Here is a 17990-nt window from a genome sequence, read left to right on the forward strand (position 1 = left end):
CTTCAGCACACAGTCCTCTCTGCTCTCCAAATATACATTTCCAAAGCTGGCAAATCAGCAAAATAATATGGCAACATATTTGGTGAGACGGTGGCATGAATCCACTTACACCGTCTTAAACATGGACCCTTTGGCTTAGATAGTTAAATTCCTCAAGATGAGATTTATTCTTGAGAAGATTTGATATGAGTAAAATAACAAGAAAAATAAAATCAAATCATGAAACACCAGTCTTAATTAATCAGGGCCTAATTCTAGTTTCACACTAGCGTTTTTTTTGCTCTGCGCCTTGTGCACAAACTAAACGCATGCAAAAAGCGCATCATGCGTTTTGCATGAGTTTGCTGTTTTTTTGCGCATGCGATTTAACCAGTTTGTCACCATGTGAACTCAAAAAACGCATGCGATTTTAAACGCATGCGTGCACATTTCCTAGCGCACGCGTGCATTCCTATAGACTGTAATGCTGTTTTTTGAGCATTCCGTGCTCTAACGTGCGCATGCGTTTTTTTGAAACAGGTCGGACGGACCAAAAATGCAACAGGTTGCATCCAGCGCACCTAGGCGCACAGTACAAAAAATGCATGCGCACAAAAATGCATATGAATGCATGCATGCGCTAGACCATGCACACCCATGTTAAATATAGGGGAGAAATGCGCATGCGCACGATAGCGCACGAGGCGCAGCGCTAAAAAACGCAAGTGTGAAACCAGCCTTAGTATCTATTTAAAGGGTCTCTACCCCATCTCACTTATGAAATATCACGCTCCCAACATCTTCAGCACACAATAAACTGATTCTCTCTAGAAAGACAAGCAACTTAGTGTAGTGCATTCTTCCATGTTCCATATCCTAAAGAAAACCATTACATCTGGATTTTGTGCTGCCCACAGTGATTCCCCAAATCAACACTCGTATTACAGATTTTATTGTTCTCTCAAGATACAGCATAGTCATTACATTTAGGCATGAAACTAAATTTACTTCTTATCATTCCCAAGTAGGATCCTACCACTTGAGGCTTTGGTAACTTAAATATCAATGCAAAATAAGTGAAAATTATAATTGTGTGTTTTCTCTCTTTATGATTTGATATATCACTTCATTTACATTCCTAGCAACACCTGGAAAACGCAAGCTCTCCATGATCATTCTAAAATAGATCCATCATAGTTCTAATATAGAAAAAACATTTGTTTTATGTTTATATTTCATCTTTATATTTCATTTCTTTATATTGCTTCTATTTGTATTTTATCCTTGCATGACACTTTATTTGCAGTTAAACCTCTCAGTCACACAAACCTTCCAGATGGCACATGATGTGATCAATCCAATCTGCAAATTGTATTGAACTGGTGATGTAGTCTGCTCCTCATTTGGACTGAGGTGAACAGTAGTGTGAAAAACTTATATTGATTTGCTTAGTAAAAAGGTAGAAAAACTTCAAAATAATAATGTTTATGTAATTTTTAGAACTACAGACTTGAATCTACCTAGCAATTGCTAATTACTGTATGGATTAGTTGCTATCTACCTGTCTGTTCTGCCGGGCACAGATCTCTGCCAGTCCAGAGAGGTCACGGACCGATCTTGTTGGTGATCCAGCAGCTCATGTTGATGTTGCGTTGATAGAGCAGCTTTTTCTGTTCTGCTCTGCTCTGCTGACAGAGTGTCTCTGATGTCAAGTTGATTGACAGTCAGCTGCCTAACTGTGGGGATCAGCATGGCGCCGCCAGTCACAGAGCAGAGCAGAAGAGATGCTCTGTAGACATGAGGCCAAAGGAATCAGCTCAATTGAAAGCAGTAGCAGGTTCATGACTAGAGATGAGCAAACCTTTCAAGATTTGGTGAACGTCCTGATATTTACTGAACATGTTCGCAGAACAGTTTGTCGAACGTACCCAAACACCATAAAATTCAATGGGAGGTAAAATGTAACGAATACACAACACCTTAAGGGATGACACAAAGCTTCCCAAATAGCTAAAATTAGGGGCAGAATCCATGTAAATTGGCATCAATTGACCCACAGTAGAAATGTGCTAATGGCACAGCTGCAGTCAACCACATTGTCATATATGAGATATCAGGATCTGTGCCAGAATTTAGAGCATTGAATTGTAGTTTCAATTAAGAAGTGGTAGGTAAGAGATCAGTGTAAGCTTTCTTTGCTGGAAGCCCTGATACCTCATGTAACAGCTCAGTTTTATTTTTTTCCCAGCTCACACTCATGTGGCACAAACATCAGTTTCATAGAGTGCTATTGGTAGAAAAATAGAAGGATAGTAACACAGGTAGTTGAGTGAAAGTAAGTGCAGGCCTGTCGGTCTGGGAGCCCTACTGCTAAATGCAACACACATGAAGGAGAGCCAACTTGGATTCTTCACATTTAAAAAAATTATTTTCATACACCACTAAAGTGACATCAATTTTCACACAGTAGAAATACGCCTCTGACACACCTTCCACTACAGGCAACTCACCAGATGGAGAGCCTACTTGGAGTCTCCACATTTCAAAAAATTATTGTCACAAATCACTAAACTGGCATCAATTTCCACAGAGTAGAAACAGTATAATAGGACACTGACACACCTTCCACTACAGGTAACCCTTTGTAACATCAGCAGCAGTAGCCACAGAAACCACAACAAAGGTGTCACAGACTGCAATATTGCAATATCAATGCATGACACTAAAAGCAACACCTTCGCCTAGTCTGCGACTGCGGTGCAAAAGTCATTGGAGCCATCTATACTTTCTGGGGACAGACGGATGCGTTTATCCGTGAGGACACCACCAGCCTCGCTGAACACATGTTCTAAGAGAATGCTGGCTGCTGGGCCTGACAAAAACCTCCAGGCAAGGTCAGGCCACTCTTCCATTCTTAAAATTAAAAAAAGTTCAAAATTCCTCCTGATGGCATTGATATTGAGCTCCAGATACTCCTGCACCATCCTCTCCATTCGTTTACAACATGTCAGACTTGTACTCTCTTCTGCTGGTGCATGAACTGGTTTAAAAAATGTTATGAAATGACTCGCAGAAATTGCTTATATCACTTACACTGCTGATGCTAATTTTTTTGTAGTGACGCCTTGACGATCTCAGCAGTCTACAACTGCTATGCACACTGTGTGCCTCATTGCTTTCTTGGGGAAAACCACTCTTAAGATGGTCTACAAGCGTGTCTTGATAATCCAGTATGCGCATCTCCCTTTCCAGAGGGGAATCATCTGGCAAAATGTGCTCTTGTACAGTGGATCTAACAGAGTGGCAACCCAGTAATCATTACTATTTCTAACCCTAAGAATACGGGCATCATGTGGAAGTTGGTGCAGCAAGAAAGCGCTCATGTGTTAGGCGCTTCCATGAGTTCCAAATCCATGGTGTGTTGGTTGCACTTGCTTCCTCTGTGCCCTTCTGCCAACCACAGACAACAGAGAGGGGATCATTGTCCTGTTCATTATCTTCTTCATCTCCTGACTGTTGCGTGCCCATCAACTCTTCCTCCTCCATTTGTTCAACAGCTGCTGTTCCTTCATTAACAGTTTGTTTGGTACCATGAGCCCCCCTCGATCTCTGTAATCCACCCTCCAGTGGCAACCGCCTATGCAAAGACAGTACGGAACTTAGAAATATTATTATTCTTTCCACATCCTCCTCTGCTTCCAGCTCTTCCTCTCGGACCACCACCTTCTCATGCTGACTATTCAAAGTTTGCTTGAGCATGTAGATGACTGGTAAAGTAATGCTGATGACAGCATAATCAGCGCTAACCATCTTAGTAGTCATTTCAAAACTGTGTGGAAGGGTGCAGAGGTCCTTTATCTGTGTCCACTCCTGCAAGCAAGATTGGCACCATGTCTATACTGCGTTGGCCCAGGTGTCATGGGAAGCCTAGGTAACTTTAGGCTGAAACCCCGGGGCCCCTGCGGTGTCCCTCAGACTAGGGGAAACCCTGTCTGTCCCTCAACCCAGGATTTACACTGAAGGTGTGCCTGCCTGGGCCTCCACCCTGTCCTTGTCTCCTGTCCAGCCCTAAGCTGAACCCACCACCCTCCACCCAGTGAGGAGACCAAACACCAGACCCCACAAATAAGTATGGACAGGGATAACGGAAATGCACCACACCGCGCACACACAGGGGAATACAGTAATGTGCAAGGGCAACCAAATAATACAACACAGGGAGGCAAAATGGCAACAATGGAATATACTACACCAGCAACCGTATGCTCCTTAGACCACCACTCCAGAGCGGTATCGCTTAGCACAAGGCAAGAGCTATAGTCGGCGACGCCCATAGTCACACAGGGCAATTTAAAGACAGAGGGCGTGGCTAAGCCCTCAGCCAGAATGACAACCTGGTTAACCCAATCCAAGCCGGATCAGAAGACCAACCAGGGCCGCTGAGAACCATGTGGTAGGATGGGGTATTGCCGCTGTCTGCCGGACACCCTGGTGCGAACAGTGTCCGACATGACAGTACCCCGCCTTCTACGAGGGACCCCAGGAACCTCACAATGTCGAGGACCCAGCTTGTCCGGTTGGCGGCGATGAAACACTGTAATCAGTCCGTCCGCATGTATGTCCGAGGCCGGCACCCAAGTCCTCTCCTCAGGACCATAGCCACGCCAGTGGACCAGGTACTGTAGAGTGCGACGCACTACCCGAGAGTCAACCACCTTGGACACCTCAAACTCCAACGTGCCATCCACCAAGACGGGAGGTGGTGGCACGGGAGAAACATCAACAGCACCCACGACTTTCTTAAGTAACGCCTTGTGAAACACATTATGTATCTTGTATACGGCAGGTAACTCTAAACGAAATGCCACAGGGTTGATAATTGCGGAGATCCTAAATGGACCAATGAACCTGGGCCCCAACTTAAGCGATGGTATTTTGAGTTTGATGTTCCTTGTAGACAACCACACCCAATCACCCACACACAGGTCCGGACCAGGCACACGTCTACCGTCAGCCACACGTTTATACCTAGAACCTACATTCAGCAAGCGCTGCTTTACTCTCCTCCAAACGGATGACAATTGTGCTCCCAACTGGTCCTCCTCAGGGATGCCCGCAGAGCTCCCTTGGCGCAAGGTACAGAATTGGGGATGTTGACCATAAACACAAAAGAAAGGAGATTCCCCAGACGATTCCTGATAATGATTGTTTATTGCGAATTCAGCCAGAGGAAGAAACGCCGACCACTCTTCCTGATTGTCAGACACAAAACAGCGTAAGTATTGTTCCAGGTTTTGGTTCATACGCTCAGTCTGCCCATTCGACTGAGGATGGAAAGCCGATGAATGAGACAATTTAATCCCTAGGCGTGAACAAAAAGCTCTCCAAAATTTTGCCACAAATTGTGTACCTCTATCAGATACAATGTCAGACGGGACACCATGAAGTCTGACCACCTCGCGAATAAATACCTGAGCAAGGGTCTTCGCATTGGGCAAAGATAGCAAAGCAACAAAATGCGACATTTTAGAGAACCGATCAACTATTACCAGAATGACCGTGTTCCCAGCCGAGGAGGGCAAATCCGTAATGAAATCCATGGAAATCTCAGTCCATGGCTTACTGGGCACAAGGAGAGGATGCAATGTGCCATCAGGATGGGAGCGTGGTGTCTTGGCCCGTGCGCACGTGGTACAGGCTGACACATATGAGGCCACGTCCTGCCGGATTTTGAGCCACCAAAAACGACGTGATACAAGTTCTAGAGTGCCCTTAACTCCTGGGTGACCCACCAGGACAGTATCGTGATGTTCCCCTAACACTTTTAAGCGTAGGTGTAGTGGCACAAACGATTTATTAGGAGGCAGATCCGGCGGTACCTCCTCCTGAGCATCAGCAATCATTGCCTCAACCTCTGTCTTGAGAGCCGAGACCACAACTCCCTTTTGGAGGATAGGCACCGGATCCTCACGTGGCTCTCCACCCGGAAAACATCTGGACAAGGCGTCCGCCTTAGTATTCTTAGAACCTGGTCGGTATGTCACAAAAAAATTGAACCGGGTGAAGAATAACGCCCAGCGAGCCTGTCTGGGGGACAGGTGTTTAGCAGACTCTAAATAAAGCAGATTCTTATGGTCTGTTATAACAGTAATCTGATGGACAGCCCCATCCAAGAAGTGTCGCCATTCGTCAAATGCCAACTTGATGGCCAACAATTCCCTGTTACCAATATCGTAATTACGCTCGGCCGGCGACAGTTTCTTGGAGAAGTAGGCACACGGATGCAATTCGCCCAAGGTTGGACCCTGAGACAGTACCGCCTCCACTCCAACCTCAGATGCATCCACCTCCACGGTAAATGGTAGGGAGACATCAGGCTGAATCAGGATGGGAGCTGAAGCAAAACTGTTTTTGAGGAATTCAAACTCGCGCACAGCAGCCTCAGACCAGTCTGAAAAATTAGTACCTTTTTTAGTCATGTCGGTGAGCGGCTTAGCAATCATAGAAAAATTCTTAATAAATTTCCTATAATAGTTGGAAAAGCCCAGGAATCGCTGAAGCGCCTTGAGATTATCAGGCCGATCCCACTGCAGCACCGCTTGCACCTTAGCGGTGTAGATTTTAAACCCTGAGGCAGAAATTACATAACCCAAAAAAGGTAATTCTTGGACGACAAATACACATTTCTCAAGCTTGGCATAGAGCTTGTTTTCCCTGAGCAACTGCAACACCTGCCTAACATGCTCTATGTGTGCATCACGGTCACGTGAGTAAATAAGAATGTCATCAAGGTATATAATAACAAATTTCCCCAAGAGATGAGAAAAGACATCCTTTATGAAATGTTGAAATACTGCTGGCGCGCTCGTCAACCCAAATGGCATCACCAAATTCTCAAAATGACCCTCAGGGGTATTAAATGCTGTCTTCCATTCATCCCCTTGACGGACTCTTATGAGATTGTACGCCCCCCTGAGGTCAAGCTTGGAAAACCATTTGGCACCAGACACCTGGTTGAACAAATCGGGTATCAGTGGCATCGGGTAGGGGTCACGAACCGTAATCTGGTTGAGTTCCCTGAAATCCAGACACGGGCATAATCCGCCATCTTTCTTCTTGACAAAGAAGAACCCCGCCGCCAATGGAGATGATGAAGGCCTGATGTGCCCTTTGCTTAGACTTTCTGCAATGTATTCTTTGAGAGCTTGCCTCTCAGGACCTGAGATATTAAACATCCTGGCTTTTGGTAACTTGGCCCCCGGTTTTAACCTAATAGCACAGTCATAGGGTCGGTGCGGTGGCAGCTCTGAACAACCTCTTTCAGAAAATACATCAGCAAAGTCCAGCAGTGGCTCCGGGATGCTGGGAGTCACAGCGGAGATACACGTGGCCAGACAACTCTCCTGGCAGTATCTGCTCCACTGAATTATGTCCTGGGTTTTCCAATCAATCACCGGATTGTGCATAGACAACCATGGAAACCCCAGAACTACCTGAGCAGGTAACCTACTGAGCACCTTACATGTTACCCGCTCAGAGTGTAGGACCACAATGTGGAGTTTTACATCAGCCACAAACTCTTTAATCTCCCCTTGTGAGAGAGGGGAGGCATTGATGGTAACCACCCGGATAGGATTAGGCAGTGTCTCCACCTTAAATCCCGCAGTACGCGCAAACTTTTCATCAATGAGATTAGCGGCCGAACCACTATCTACAAATACAGTAATCGACAGCTCTTGGCCCCCGATAACTACCTTGGCAGGGAGCATACACTGGGAGACCACCACGGAGGATATGCAAAGGCTCAGACTAGACTCCTCCAAACCCTCTGAGCCTAGCAGTTTTCCGCCGGCACGTCTTTCTTAGGCCTCTTTCACACATCAGGTTTTCGGCGTCAGGCGCTATCCGGCGCTTTTGACAGAAACCGGATCTGGTGAAATGCAATGCCGGATCCGGTTTCCCCCCCATTGACTTGCATTTGCGCCGGATCGCGCCGGATGGCCATGCATTTCATCCGGTTTTCGCCGGATCCGGCAATGTGTCGCGATCCGGCGTCTGGAAAAAACGGCTACTGTAACGTTTTTTGTCTCCGGCGAAAAAGCCGGACACGCCGAATCCGGCGCGTCCGGCTTTTTCACACAATGAAAGCCTATGAGCGCCGCAATGCGCCGGATCCGGCGAAAGCCAGATCCGGCGGCCGGATCCGGTTTTTTGGTCTGAGCATGCTCAGTAGCTCTGCCCACAAGACATATATAAAAGCAAGACAGTGGGACCCACAGCCACACCCAACATGCCACCCAAGAAAGCAACCAAGCGAAGCAGGAGAAGGCAGGAGACCACTGCAGCACCATCAGCACCACCACCACCCCAAATGGAGCAGCAAATAGAACATGCTGAGGAGGGGAGGCCAGCAGCAGATGAGAGACGGTAATTATCAAATCACCCATTCCTCCAAACTAGGGCTATTGAATATCAAGATATTCATTGGCCCTTTGTTTCTCTTTATTCAACAGCCGCCCAATAGATGCAGCAGCAGCAGCAGCAGCAATGGCAGCAGCTGGAACACCACCCACAGGCATGGAGTGTGGCCACCAGGAAGACAGCACATCATCTTCTGGGAGCCCTCCCTCGCATCGTCAGTGTTTGACGGTAAGTTTTTATTTCCAAAATCCATCTTCTCTGTAATATATGTCTATTCATTGCCTTTTATTTCAAAACAGGAATCACAAGATGAAGAGGAGCTCCCAGAAGAAGAAGGAAGGGGTGGACAGACACCTGGAGTGGGCTCACAATTGGTAAGTTTTTTGCATCAAACGCAGAAACACAACATCACACTACACACAACACATAGAAAACAATGTTCTGCAGACCACACACAGCAAACAAATGCCTACATCCAAAGACATAACATTTTTTGTTTTCTTCTCTAGTCTTCCCAATCTGGTGCTCGGCCAAGAGGTCCTCGCAGTGCCTCCCAGGGTCGTCGGCGACAGCAACGCGGCGGTCACCAGCGTGTAAGTATAAATATTTTTGCTTTGTTTTTTTGCACTTTTTATTTCATTTCTTATGTGGAGGCTAATTATGTTATTTTTGTCTTTTTCTTTAACAGCCTTCACAGCGTGCTCCCGACTGACGGTGAGGATGGAGGACTCGATGTGGACCACCTCATCGATCTCGTCAGAGAAAGGGAGCCGCTCTGGAATATGGCTGACCGCCGCCACGTTGACCTTATCGTTACCCGACGACTCTGGGAGGAAATCTGTTCGCTCCTTGTGGGCCGCTGGGAGGACCTCGATGTTCGGGCCCAGATTACAGAGCGTAAGTATATACAGTACCGGTTGCTTGATGTAAACCAGTGTTTCCCGAACTCCAGTCCTCGTGGTCCCCACGGATCATGTGTTCAGGATTTCTATTTACTATGGAAATCCTGAAAACATGACCCCTGGGGACCATGAGGACTGGAGTTTGGGAAACACTGATGTTGTATACTAACCACTCCTTTCTCGTTTCAGGGAACAGAATTGTGAATCGGTGGCGGTCTGTGAGGGATCGTTTCAAGAAGGAGTTCAATAAAGAGATGCGGGCCCCGAGTGGATCTGGAGGACGCAGGAGCAAGTACAAGTACGCAGAAGCCCTGTCGTTCCTCCGGGAAACAATGGTCACCAGAAGGTAAATATTACACACCACATGTGAAAAAAAATGTTAGATGTAAATTTTTTTTTCAGCCAGGGCCATACCATGTCAGTATTTTAATTTTTTTTTTTTCTCTTTATTCCACAGCACGGTGAGCAGCACTCGGGAGCCTGCACGATTGGACCCTTCTGAGGCAATCCCTGAGGAGACCGGCACCGAGGGACACTTTGACCGCCCCGGTACATCTGCACCTTCCCAGCCTTCCCACACATTCGACCCATCTGTCCCATCCACCAGCACAGGAGCATCGTGGCCGCCTACATTACATGAAGCTGCTGGTGAGGAGATCGCTTTCCCTTTACCCCACCCTTCTGCCCCTGCCACCTCTAGTACACCTGCGGGTACTGGGTGGCAGCGGCAGAGGGGTCAGGAAAAGACTTATGCGCCAGAGTTCTTGCATCTGAATGCATCTTTCCAGAACTGTCTAAAAGTCTTGTCAGAGCAAATCTCCGCAGGCTATCAGCAGATCAACTCCAGCATTCTGGAGGTGAAGACACTTCTGCAAACCATGCATTCAGAAGCAAGATCTTCGCCAAACCACACCTTTTTCAGGTCTGTTGTGGAGCGCATGGAAACGCTCTCTCCTGCCCAGCAGATGCATGTAATGCATTCATGCCACGCTGCTCTCCAGCAAGTTACCTCCCAACCTCCTCCTCCCACCACAGTAGTTCCTCCACCTGCACCCCCTCCAGCCACTTTCCATCCTCCCCCTCCTATTACATCTACACCCCCTCCAGCCACTTTCCATCCTCCCCCTCCTATTACATCTACACCCCCTCCAGCCACTTTCCATCCTCCCCTTCCTATTACATACCATCCACCTCCAGCCACTTTCCATCCTCCCCCTCCTATTACATACCATCCACCTCCCCAGCACCATCCACCTCCCCAGCAACATCCACCTCCCCAGCACCAGCAACCTCCCCAGCACCAGCAACCTCCCCAGCACCAGCAACCTCCCCAGTACCAGCAACCTCCACAGTACCTGCAAACTCCCCAGTACCAGCAACATCCCCAGTACCAGACATCTCCCCACTTCCAGCAACCTGCCCCGTACCAGACATCTCCCCACTTCCAGCAACCTGCCCCGTACCAGACATCTCCCCACTTCCAGCAACCTGCCCCGTACCAAACTCCTTCCCCATACAACTTGCCATCAACATCATCTGCTCCTACATTCCCTGCCCAACCCTCCACTCCACCACCCACCACCTCTTCTGCTTCCCACATGTCCACCCATTCTGTAGTTTTTTCCACACCTTCACCTCTAACTGTTCCTTCCCCACCACGATCCCAGTCCTCTCTCCACACTCCCAGTGTCGAAGTGTCCCGCAGCCCCTACAGCAGTATTTCCACCACACACTACACAGATTTATAATGTGTGTATTTAAATAAAAATGACCAGTTTTATGGTTTCAGTTTTATAGTTTCAAAGTTTTATTAAACAAGTTTATTAAAATTTTAAAAAAGTTTACTAAAAAAAACATTTTTCAATAAAAGTTAAATTATTTTACACTGGTTGTCTGTCATTTCTTTCTGCGGCGAAAAAAAGGTTAAATACAGGGTATTTAAAAGGTGAAATGGTATTCAAAACTAGGTATATAACTGTGGGTAAATTTTAGCTTTTTGCCACAGTTGTGTTCCTGGTTGTGTTTGAAGCAAAGTATTTCAAATAAAAAGTTGTGTTTATTGTTGGTGATTTCCTAACAATGTACACAACTTTTGTTAAAAGGTGAAATACTTTGCATAAAACACAACCAGGTACACACCTGTGGCCTAAAGCTAAAAATAGAGACCATGACAAGATAGCCAACTTTGGTTGGCAAAGGTATATACTGTTGGTACAGAAGGTACACAAGTTTGGTTGGGCACAAATCTTTCACACTCTGTCATCCTGCCAGTGTACTCTGCCTTGAGGTGACAAAGTATAGTGCAAAATTGTCCCTCATTCCTGAAACCGTCACAGAACTTCTAGTGGTAATGTCATGGTAATCTTGCAAGGTGGTTTCTTCAGAGGTGTCCTCAATGGAAATGGGTTCCTTGCAGATAACAAAATTGTGGAGTACCACGCACGCTTTGATCACCTCGTCCACAGTTTCTGTCTTGAGGTTGATCGCAGTCAATAGGACCCGCCATTTGGCTGTCAGAATACCAAAGGTACATTCAACCATTCTTCTTGCTCTTGTGAGGCGGTAATTAAAAATGCGTTTTGGTCTTGTCAATCCTCTGCTAGAGTACGGTTTCAAAAGGTGTTCTGACAGCTGGAAGGCTTCATCCCCTACACAGACAAATGGCATAGGTGGACCAGATGTTTGCGGCAGCGGTCTAGGTGGTGGGAACTGGAAGGTGTTTCCATACAGTTTACGCCCCATGGCAGACAGTTTGAAAACTTGAGAGTCATTGGAGCGGCCATAGGCCCCAATATCAACCGCAATAAATTTGTATTCCGTGTCAGCGATGGCCATGAGGACAATTGAAAAATATTTCTTGTAATTGAAATATTCCGATCCCGATCCAGCTGGCTTTACAATGCGGATATGTTTCCCGTCCACAGCGCCCAAGCAGTTTTTAAACTGACATATCTGTTGAAACTTGTCAGCAATTTCAATCCACCTCTCTGTTGTGGGCTCTGGTAAAAACTCTTCAGCTAAGGAGTCCCACAGTGCACGGCATGTGTACTTCACAATTCCAGATATGGTGGAAATCCCGAGTCTGTACTGGAAATGCAGTGACGAAAGGGATTCTCCAGTTGCAAGAAATCTGTGGGGAATTAAAAAACAATAAATTAGTTTTAAATCACAGCATTACATACCAAAACTGACCTATAACACTTGGAGATACAAACTACCACCGACAAGATTGCAGTGAAAGTGTGCTCTGATGCGATCATATCCAATAAATGTGGCTTACCTTAAAGTCACCATCAGACGCTCTGCGGGTGAAACAGAGAAGCGGCAATAGGTGTCCGCTTTTCTTATGAGGTGTGCAATGCGCTCCACCAAGTAATCAAAATTCTCCATTTTCATCCTAACATATCCAAAAAATTTATCCGGGTTTCGTCGAAGGTCCATGCATAGTGTAGAATAGACCCCACGCGTCATTCTCTTGGCTGTGATGGGGTGGATCCACAAACGTCGTCTACGATGCCTGATGCGCTGCTGTCTCGCTCTCTCCTTCTCCAGAACAATCACCCTCAAACGATTTGCCTCCGCTGTAAAATCCGCCAAATTCTTCAAAATATTTCCAATGACAACATCCATCTTTGCCAGTAACTTGCTCTTCTCTCCAACCTGCACTTTCTCCTCTACAACCTGTCAAAGAAGGGCTGTAGGAACATGCTATATATAGTTTTCCAGTAGCCAATCCCGTTCGGAAGGCCACAAGGGTCAATTTTAAAAACCGGATCCGGCGTAATCCGTCGAAAAACGGATAGAAAAACGGATGAACCGGATGAGACGGATCCGGTTTTGTCTGTCAAGAAAAAGACGGATCCGGCAGAAAACCGGATCCGTCACATCCGGTTTTACGAAACATTTGCCGGATCCGGCGTTCCGGCACGACGCCGGATCGCGCCTGACGCCGAAAACCTGATGTGTGAAAGTAGCCTTAGGTACCCGGGGGCAAGCATTAATAAAATGTCCTTTTTTGCCACAAAAAAAACAGACCCCTTCTTTCTGGGCAAGGGACATTTATGCTTGTTATTATGTGTACCAGCGATCTGCATAGGTTCCACGGATTCACCTGAGGCGACCTCACCAGAGACTGACTCTCCCCCCACAGGCAATGTCTCCTGCAACCTCTGACGAAAACGGCGATCAATGCGTACTACAAGCACCATAGCAGCCTCCAGAGAAGCGGGAGTCTCATACATTAGCAGAGCTTGTTTAACCCTTTCAGAAACCCCATGCAAAAATTGACTCCTTAGTGCAGGGTCATTCCATTGCGTGTCCACAGCCCAGCGACGAAATTCCGTGCAATAATCCTCCGCCAGTCGCTCACCCTGGAGTAGAGAGCGTATTTTAGACTCTGCTAACGCCAGTCTGTCAGGATCGTCATAGATTAAACCCAAAGCAGAAAAAAAAAGGTCTACGGACTCAAATGCAGTTGAATCAGAAGGTAGTGAAAACACCCATGCTTGTGGATCACCACTCAGCAAGGAAACTACCAAGCCCACACGCTGAGCCTTATTTCCTGAGGAGAGTGGACGCATACGAAAATACAATTTGCAAGATTCACGAAATACAACAAACTTACAGCGATCACCAGAAAATCGTTCAGGAAGAGGCAACTTGGGTTCAGCTGCCCTGATTGCTGCCTCAGTTTGCACAGCAGGAACTGAGAGGCCTTGATGCTGGACCGCCCCCCTCAGTTCAGTGACCTGTATGGACAGAGCCTCCAGCTGCTTGGTTATGGAGACTATAGGATCCATGGTAAATAATTCCTTTTTTTTTTTCTTCTTTTTGGGCCGACTATAATGTCATGGGAAGCCTAGGTAACTTTAGGCTGAAACCCCGGGGCCCCTGCGGTGTCCCTCAGACTAGGGGAAACCCTGTCTGTCCCTCAACCCAGGGTTTACACTGAAGGTGTGCCTGCCTGGGCCTCCACCCTGTCCTTGTCTCCTGTCCAGCCCTAAGCTGAACCCACCACCCTCCACCCAGTGAGGAGACCAAACACCAGACCCCACAAATAAGTATGGACAGGGATAACGGAAATGCACCACACCGCGCACACACAGGGGAATACAGTAATGTGCAAGGGCAACCAAATAATACAACACAGGGAGGCAAAATGGCAACAATTGAATATACTACACCAGCAACCGTTTGCTCCTTAGACCACCACTCCAGAGCGGTATCGCTTAGCACAAGGCAAGAGCTATAGTCGGCGACGCCCATAGTCACACAGGGCAATTTAAAGACAGAGGGCGTGGCTAAGCCCTCAGCCAGAATGACAACCTGGTTAACCCAATCCAAGCCGGATCAGAAGACCAACCAGCGCCGCTGAGAACCATGTGGTAGGATGGGGTATTACCGCTGTCTGCCGGACACCCTGGTGCGAACAGTGTCCGACATGACACCAGGTTATGCAAAAGGAAATACTGTACCAGGGCTCGATGCAACCTTTGAAGAGTAGAATTTCACCATGAGGCCATCTGCAAAAAAGTAGCAAATAAAGTTTATAGTAAATCAAAAGTAAAACCAAACCCTCATTTTCTAGATCTGTTAAAATCTGCTGGTGCACAGAAGGAAGCTTTCACAATGAATGAGGTTATTCACCTTCTTGGTCAGTACATTAAGGCCAACAAGTTGTTTGACGAGGAGCAACAGCATATTGTCCACTGCTATAATGATCGTCTTGGAGAACTATTTGGGGTACAGAACTTCTCTGTAAAAGAACCCAGGCCAGGAGGCTTTTTGCAATGATTTCTAAATGTATGGCAACTACAGACTAAGGAGGGGGCAATTTCACATCAACCACAGCTGAATATAAAAAGACCGATCAGCATCCAAAGGTTTCAGTTGAGGAGCTAAGAGAGAAGGTGACTCCCTCTGCATCACCCCCTAAGAAAAGCCAAAGTGAATCTGAGGAAAATTCTTCAAATGGTCAGCCATCAGAGCAAGAGAGTGTCACATCCACCATGTCTGTTTTGCCTCATGAACCCCTGGAGCAGTGTGCACACACACCTTGTGTCTGCTATCCTGCTTGTTCCCTAGAGCAGTGTGCACACTCACCTCATGTCTGCTGAGCTGCAAGATGCCTGCGTTTCTGCTTTGCTTTCTGTGATCTTCACGTCATGTCTAGAATCCCTGATCATGTGACGTTTCCTAGGATCCTGCACTGTCTGGTTCTGCAATCATCTCGTCATGTCTGAAACCTTGATCATGTGACGTTTCCTAAGATCCTGGACTGTCTGGTTCTGCAATCATCTCGTCATGTCTGAAACTCTGATCATGTGACCTTTCCTAGGATCTTGTACTGTCTGGTTCTGCCATCATCTCGTCATGTCTAGAATCCCTGATCATGTGTCCTTCCTAGGATCCTGCACTGTCTGGTTCGGTGATCATCTCGTCATGTCTGAAACCCTGATCATGTGACTGCGCTCTGTGATCCTGGAGCATTTGAACTAGGAAGTTCTCCACTGGTCCTGACCCGGAAGAGGAGGTGCTGTGCCCTATATCAGACCACCCCTTCCTTTGATCAGGGCCTGATTATTGTGTTGCTTCCCTGCACAGCTCTTGGTCTGTGGGGTTGCTCCCTCTATTCTGTGCCCTTGCACTTTGCTCTGTAGTGCTTCTCTGCACACACTCCGTGCTCGTATTCCGTCTCTTGTCTTGTGCCATGTCTTGTGTTGTCTCTCGTGCCATGTTTGTCTTTGCCTTGCTTTGCTTTGTAGTCCTTCCGCTGTTCTCTGCTTTAGTCTGTTTTGCTATGTCTCGCCTTAGCTATTCTTTGACTTGTAGTCCTTGCTCTGTTCTCTGCCTTGCCTGTTTCGCCATGTCTGGTCTTTGTTTTTCTGAGCCTTGTAGTACTTCTCATGTTCTTGTCTCAGCCTGATTTTCCACACTCTTTCCTCTGGTGCTCTCTTGCACATTTCCAAGTCTAGTCCCAAGGTTCTCCCTTAGCCCGGCTCTGGGTTTCGGCCTACGCTCCGCTGCTAGACTCTGTCCTCGCTCTGACCTGGCTCTGTTTCTGCCTATGTTCCGCTCCGAGTTCCGTACCTTGATCAGTGCCTTGTTCCTTGCCTTGTTCCTTGCCTTGTTCCTTGCCTTGAACCCCGGCGTGGGTTCCCCTTGGCCGCCTCCTGTGCTGTGGTAAGTGCCTCATGTTTGTGTACAGCCGTGTGCACTGGCCAGTGTGGCGTGCCTCCTGCATGGCTCCTAGCACGCAGCCCTTCCTTGAACCTTGGTGTGGCTCCTAGCACGCACCCTGCCTTGAACCCTGGCGTGGCTCCTAGCACGCACACTGCCCTGAACCTGGCGTGGCTCCTAGCACGCACCCTGCCCTGAACCTGGTGTGGCTCCTAGCACGAAGGTTCCTTTGCCCACCTCCTGTGCCTTAGTCGTGTCTCGTGCTGGCGTTACAGCCGTGTGCATTGGCCAGTGAGGTGTGCATCCCGTGTGGCTCCTAGCACGCGTCCTGCCCTGAACTTGGCGTGGCTCCTAGCACGCACCCTGCCCTGAACCTGGCGTGGCTCCTAGCACGAAGGTTCCTTTGCCCGCCTCCTGTGCCAAGGTCGTGCCTCGTGCTGGTGTTACAGCCATGTGCACTGGCCAGTGAGGTGTGCGTCCCGCGTGGCTCCTAGCACACGTCCTGCCTTGAACCCTGGCGTGGCTCCTAGCACGCGTCCTGCCTTGAACCCTGGCGTGGCTCCTAGCACGCACCCTGCCTTGAACCCTGACCTTGGCGTGTCTCTACACACGCACTCTGTCTTCTACCTTGTGCTTTGGCGTGTCTCTACACACGTACTCTGTCTTGTACCTTGTGCTCTGGCGTGTCTCTACACACGTACTCTGTCTTGTACCTTGTACCTTGTGCTTTGGCGTTTCTTTACACACGCACCCTTTCTCGCTTTGAACCCTGGCATGTCCCCTACACACGCACCTCGCTTTGAACCCTGGCGTGTCCCTTACACACGCACCTTGCTTTGAACCCTGGCATGTCCCCTACATGCGCACCTTGCCTTGCACCTAGCCATGGACCTTGGCGTGTTCCCTAACACGCACCATGCCTGGATATCTGTCGTGCCTCCTTGCCTGAACTCTGGTTTGCCTGCCGGATGCCCGGAACCTGCCGATCGCTGCCAGAGATCGTAAGCTGGATGACTGCGGCCTGATGTCCGGAGCTGATGTTCGCAGCCTGATGCCTTGATCATGTCGATCGTCGCCAGCGGTCCGGAGTCCGATGCCATTGTGCCTTTACCTGTACCTAGGCGTGCCACCTGGCACGTTCTATGCTATGGACCTTGGCGTGCCCACGTGCACACCTTGCTTGTTTTCACGTTTGCACTGAATGTGATCCTGAAGATCTTAATGAAGATACCTTGCACTTACCTCTTGTCTTGTTTCCTGCTTGTCTCTGGTCATCAGACACTCCCATAGTGTCCCCTGAGCCGGCCGTCTGGTCCCAGCAGTCATGGTGGCTCACCCCCTTGGTCTTGCCCCTGACACTCCCTGTATAGGGGGTGGATTCTCACAAGGTCAGCTCGCCCTCGGTGGGTGGGTGCCACGGCCCAGAGGGTCCACTCAAAAAATGGGCTCAGCAGGAGCTGAGTCCGTCACACAGAGTATGTCATTAACCTTTGATGAGAGAAACTCGTT

This window comes from Dendrobates tinctorius, unplaced genomic scaffold (assembly GCF_039654945.1).
Source record: "Dendrobates tinctorius isolate UK_male_01 unplaced genomic scaffold, ASM3965494v1 ptg000011l, whole genome shotgun sequence".
In the NCBI taxonomy this organism is placed as follows: Eukaryota; Metazoa; Chordata; class Amphibia; order Anura; family Dendrobatidae; genus Dendrobates; species Dendrobates tinctorius.